The following is a 6,487-nucleotide window of genomic DNA, read 5'->3' as shown; positions in this document are numbered from 1 at the left end:
TACATGATGGATGGTTCAAATTCCTTTTTGATTGACTAATGGATAGTACCCACAAAATGTGAAAAGACTTAGAGGAAAGACTCCAATTGCCACTATAGAGCATTTCTGGGAGAAATTCGACAAAGAATTCGACATGGTGCAAAAATCCCTTCACTCAGTCCAGAAGCTTTTCAGTTACTCCATCACTGTTTTTCCACTGCCATGCTCAGGTTTGTCCAGTTCCCAGCATAACTGAGAACTTCTCAATAATCTCTGCTGCCTATGGGTGTTCAGGCCACCTTCCAAAAAAATAGTCAATAATTTCTCTGCCTATAAACTGTTCAGGCCACCCTCCAAAAGATGTAGTCAATAATATCTCTGCAAATAAACTTGCTTCTCTCTACATTCTTATAATTCTCTCCAGTCTTTTTTTGCCTTCTTTTCTCAGAGTAAGCCCCCCTTTTCAAGGCCTTTATCCATAATAATTAATGTGGTATCAATGAGGCAATAAGCACTCAGGACACTGCCAGAGCACAGGTGTTTCTTTAGCAAACTCCCCAGCATCCTAGATCTCTTTGAAACACTTTGGATTAACCTTACTAGGGAGTGTAGTTTGGAGCAGGGTGCTATATATGTGCTGGCCACAAGGTGGTGAGCAAAGCTCAAGCTGTGTTAGCTCACTCCAGTGGGTATGCACAAATCACACTTTGTTGTTCTAGCCTTGAGGGGGCCACTAGATGCTACCTGAGGGTGTACTAGTTTCCAGGCTTTCCCTAGAGCCCTGAATTCTATGTTAAAGTCTAGGGGGATTGATTAATTCTTTAAAAGTCATTTATAACTCTTTTGGCTCATATGCCTCCAGCCACTTTCAGTTCCAATCTTGCTTCTTTTCTCAATGTAGTCCCAAAGAACTCACTTAGCATGTGGGCTAAATGCATTTTGGAAAGTGAACTAGGAAGCAAATTATAAAAAAAATTTCTTTTTCACCTCAAAGAAAAAGAAAGTAAACCCTAATTTTTTTTAACAACCAAGCATTTGAGCACAGCCCCTTCTGTTTAATTTTGAATTTCCAATTCTCCTACCCTCTGTCCTACTCTCTGCTTCCTCACTTTCTCCCCCTCATTTTCACCATGGGGACAGACATTTATAACTGAAAATTATCAAACATTCTCAGTATCAGAGTTCAAGGGCGGAGGGGTTGGTGAGGAGAAACTACTTCAGCGCCATGCTCCAGTCCTTTCTTCTTTCATCATCACCAGCAATTCCTGAATCTGGCTTGTGTGGAGTCTGCATTCAACTCTTGATTCGATATCATGTCTTCTTTCTTCTCTAGGCTTCTTCCTCACTCTCCCAGAATTTCCCTACGATGTTTCCAGAAACCTCTTCACCTTGGAAGCTCACTTCACCCTTGGACTTTACACAGTGGAAGTACCCTCTCCTCCTCCCTCTGATTGGTTGTTCTTCCTAGAATCATTATTTTAAAGGGAACACTCAGGCCAACCAGTTTTCAAACTGAATGCAGAATTCCAGAGAATAGCAAAGAGAGATAAGAAAGTTTTCTTAAATGAGCAATGCAAAAGAGCAGAAGAAAAAAATAGAATGGGAAGACAAGACATTTTCTTCAATAAAATTAGAGATATCAAGGGAACATTTCATATAAAAAAATGAGCATGATAAAATATAAAAAATAGCAGGGACTTAAAAGAAGCAGAAGAGATTAAAAAAAGGTGACAAGAAAACACAAAAGAACTATACCAGAAAGATCTTAACATCACCAACAACTATAATGGTGTGGTTACTGATCTAGAGCCAGACATTCTGGAGAATGAAGTCAAGTGGGCCAGGAAACATTGCTAACAATAAAGTTAGTGAAGGTGACAGAATTCCAGTTGAGCTATTTAAAATCCTAAAAGATGATACAGTTAAAGTGCTGAAGTCAATATGCCAGAAAGTTTGGAAAACACAGCAGTGACCACTGGTTTGAAAAAGATCAATTTATGTCTCAATCCTAAAAAAAAGGCAGTGCCAAAGATTGTTCAAATTACCAAACACCTGCACTCAGTTTACATACCAGCAAAGTTATGCTTAAAATTCTGTAAGCTAAGCTTCAGTGATATGTGAACTGAGAATTACCAGAAGAGCAAGCTGGTTTTCAAAGAGGCAGAAGAACTAGAGACCAAATTGCCAACATTTGCTGTATAATGGAGAAAGCAAGAGAGTTCCAGAAAAATATCTTCTGCTTTATTAACTATACTAAAACCTGTGACTCTGTGTGGATCACAACAAAATGTGGCAAGTCTTCAAAGAGATGGGAGTACCAGATCATCTTACTTGTCTCCTGAGGAACCTGTATGCAAGTTAAGAAGCAACAGTTAGAACCAAACATGGAACAACTGATTGGTTCAAGATTGGGAAAGAAATACAACAAGGTTGTTTATTGTCACCTTATTTATTTAAATTATATGCAGAGTACATCATACAAAATCTCAGGCATATGCATCAGATATGCAGACGATACCACATGGATAGCAGAAAACAAAAAAGGAATTAAGAAGCCTCTTGATGAGGGCAAAAGAAGCAAGTGTAAAAACTGGTTTGAAGCTTCACATCAAAAAAACTAAGATCTAAAAAACTGGTCTCATCACTTCCTGTCAAATAGATGAGAAGAAATGGAAGCAGAATCAGATTTTATATTCTTGGGCTCAAAGATCACTGCAGATGGTGACTGCACCCATAAAATTAAAAGATACTCACTCCTTAGAAGGAAAGCTATGGCAATTTGGACAGCATACTAAAAAGTTGAGGCACCTTACCAACAAAGGTCCATGTAGTCAAAGCTATGTTTTTTTCATTAGTAATATGTGGCTGAAAGAGTTGGACTATAAGAAAAGTTGTGCTTCACAGAACTGACATTTTTGAATTGTGGTGGGGGTCCCTTTTGAGAGTCCCTTAGATAGCAAAGAGATCAAATCAGTCAATACTTAAAAAAATTAACTCTTACTATTCATTGGAAGGAGAAATACAGAAGCTTAAATGCTTCAACCACATAAGGAGAAGACGGGACTCAATGGAAAAGACCCTGATATTGGGAAAGGTTGAAAGCAAAAGGAAAAGGAGACAGCAGAAGATAAGATGGATAGATAGTGTCACAGAAACAATGAGCATGAACTTGGATAGACTTTGAGAGATAGTGGAGGATAGAAGGGCCTGATGTGCTGTGGTCCATGGGGTGACAAAAAGTCAGACTTGACTGAGTAACTGAACAACAACAACAACAACAACCAGGCTTCAGTGCCCTCCCCTTTATCATGCCTCCCCTTTTAGCTTCCTTTTATATGCTGTTTTCTTCCATTAGAATGTAAGTTTCTTGAGGTCAGGGATTTTTTGTCTTTCTGCTTGTATTTGTATTCCCAGTACTGAGCACAGTGCCTGGCACATAAGGTTAATAAATGCTTACTATATGTTTGTTGAAGCTAGGCAAATCCACTACTCCCTACTTCCATGCTCTGTAAATTAATTCCCACTGAGCCATTATAATATGGTCAAATGCTTTCTATTAGGAGATGCTTCTATTAGAAGACACACTGCTTTCCAGCAAGCAAGCTGTGCCCTGAACTTGGCATAACAACAATCCTTTGCACTTACCTTCTGGAACTGATGGTCCCTGAGTTCGGGCAAGCACCAATAGGCCCAGACATGAAGCCCTGCTATGAATGGACTTTTTGTCACTAGACATCCTTGCCTCACTGTTGCTGTTGTGCCTCACTATTATTGCTACACTACACTCACTATTTGACTCTTTGTCTAGCCACAAGTATATAAATTAAGCTTCTGCCACACTAAAGCAGGTCCCCCCACTAGGGGCAGGGCCCTGGCACATGTGCCTAATCTGCCTTCTTGCTTTCAAGCTGTTTCTCTCACTTTGAAATTATACCTCTGTTTGATTTCTGACTCTCCCATCTCTAGCCTGCTCTGTTTGGCTCCAGCTATCCACAGGTTGGAGGCCAATTCAGTCCAGTTGACACCCCACATTTCCTCCTCATGTGTTATAGACATTCCTAGAAGCATGAAAGAAAGAAAGCCCCAAAGCACTTTGCATAAAGGCAAAGATAAAGAGAAGAGAGAGGGAAAGAAATGGAAGAAAAGAAAAGAAATTATGTAATATCAAGCATGAGGATTTTAGAAACGTGAAAGCTAGATTTGAACTTCTGTCACTTGGCTAACAGACCAATGCCAGACTATATACAGACTTTGAATGGCCACCAGACCTCCAGAAACCATGCTTTGAGGGACAACCCATTCAACTTTCAAATTCCTTCTCAAGGGACTGGGTTAGTGAGTACAGCAAGTACACTGCTTAGTGAGTGCAGAAGTACAGATTCACATGGTTCATCATATTTGGCCTCAGACATGCTTCACATTCCAACATGACTGTATTCTTGCCATCAGTCCCTCCACATTGTGCATACTACCACCACCATCTCTTCCTCTGGGAACCTGATCAAATCAACATGGCCATTGCCACTGGAAAGGGTATGCAAATCAACTTTCCTAATGCTCTACTCATCATCCCTATGACTTCCCAAAACAAAATATCCCTCTCTGGCCATCACTCCTTTATGTTTTTTGTTTTGTTTCCAATTAACAAAAATTTATTTTCTCTCTCTTCTATTTCTCTCTCCCACACCCCATGTACTGAAGAAAAAGAAAAAACAAGACTATTTTTAAAAGTATGCATAGTTGAGCAAAACAAATTCCCACATTGGCCGTGTCCAAAAATGTGTCTCATTCTGTGTGTTGAGTTCATGACCTCTCTGTCAGGAAGTAGGTAGCATTCTTCATCATCAGTCCTCTGAAATCATGGTTAATTATTGTGTTGATCAAACTTACTAAGTCTTTCGAAATTGTTTGTCTTTAAAATATTGTTGTTCTCGTATAAATTGTTATCCTGTCTCTACTCATTTCACTCTGCATCTGTTCATACAAGTCTTCCCAGGTTTCTCTGAAACCATACCCTTTCATAGTTTCTTATAGCACAATAATATTCCATTGATTTACCTATCATAATCTGTTCAGTCATTCCTCAATTGACAGGCACACCCTTAGTTTCCAGTTCTTTGCCACTACCAAAAGAATGGTTATAAATATTTTTGTATATATATGGACCATTTTTCCCTTCTTTGATCTCCTTGAGGTACAGGTCTAATAGTGTTATCACTGAGGACTTTCCTATATTGTAAGCACCTTGAGGGCAAGGACTCTCTGGATTTTGTATTTGTATTCCCCAGGATTTAGTTAGTATAGTACTTGACACATATGTGTCAGTTAACAAATACTCTTTTATCCATTCATTCATTCATTCATTCATTCACTCACTCATTCATTCATTCATTATATGGCCCTTTAAAAGTCCCTCCAGAGAGCATATTAGTACCATATCTTTCCTAGGGCTATTCCTACTCTACACTTCCCTCTCTCTTTGGTGCCTAAGATCCAGAAAAGTGTGAGAGGAAAACCCAGTACAAGCTGAAGTAGACAACTCCTTCGGACAGAAGATATAGCTTCTTTGGACATTCTTTCCATCTTCTGGTACTTAGGTAAGTCTGACTTAGAAACCTGGAAATGCTTTATCCTTTGCTGCCTTTTCCAGTTTTATCTGCTTCTTCTCTTGGCTGCCAAAAGGAGGAGATGTCAGTATATCCCTTGTATCCTACAACCACTTCCAGACCCCACCCCCAAAAATCACTCAGGTGCAGTCCTTTGGCCATAATTTTCCTGCAAAGCTCATCTGCATCACCCATGCAGATACTCCTTGCTATTATCTAGTGGCCACCTGATCACTTTCCCTCCTTTCTCAAAGAATATACAAACTAGAAAATAGTCTTTTCTAACCTGTCTATTCCTTTCATCCTTGGTGACTTCACTATTTATATCAATGTTTCTTCAAATACCATCTTCTCCCAGTTCATCAGCTTCCTCAGCTCCTATCATTTGCATCTACATTGCCTCAGCCAGCTACAGTGATGATCAGACTTTAGACCTCAGTCACCTGAAGCTCTTCCACCTCCACGTTCTTGAACTTTGAAATTCCCCTCTCTGACCACAGTTTCCCTCTTTTCATCTGCCCCTCTACCTCATCCCTCTGAAATCTGCTCTTTCATCTCACTGTGACTTCCAGTTCCTTCATCTTTTCTATTTTCCCAATTATCATCCTGGCCTAACTCTCCTCTCTTCACAATCTTGACCCTATATTTAACCAACTGAACAATGTACTGGATCCTGTGTTTCCTTGTCCTCCTTGTAGTCACACTCTGTTAAATTTCATCCCTGGATCATCTCTATCATCTGCCTTCTCCATTACTATTCTCCAGATTGCTGAACACTGCAGGAGGAAGTCACAAAATTCTGCCACTAAGGGTCCACTAAAATTCATGTTATTCTATGATCAACTAAGCCCTGAGTGTTGCGTAGCAGTTCTTTTGTTATTCTCTGACTGTCTCTCCATCAT

General features: G+C 39.7%; 1 pseudogene; it reads left to right on the top strand.

Moving 5' to 3' along the window:
• Positions 1 to 1,578: 1,578 nt before the first annotated feature.
• The window catches only part of LOC118851047, a 21,189-nt pseudogene continuing 16,280 nt past the window's right edge, over positions 1,579 to 6,487 (top strand).

This window comes from Trichosurus vulpecula, chromosome 5 (assembly GCF_011100635.1).
Source record: "Trichosurus vulpecula isolate mTriVul1 chromosome 5, mTriVul1.pri, whole genome shotgun sequence".
NCBI lineage: Eukaryota > Metazoa > Chordata > Mammalia > Diprotodontia > Phalangeridae > Trichosurus > Trichosurus vulpecula.
Note: the sequence above shows the minus strand (reverse complement) of the source record. Positions and strands in the feature narration are given on the sequence as shown.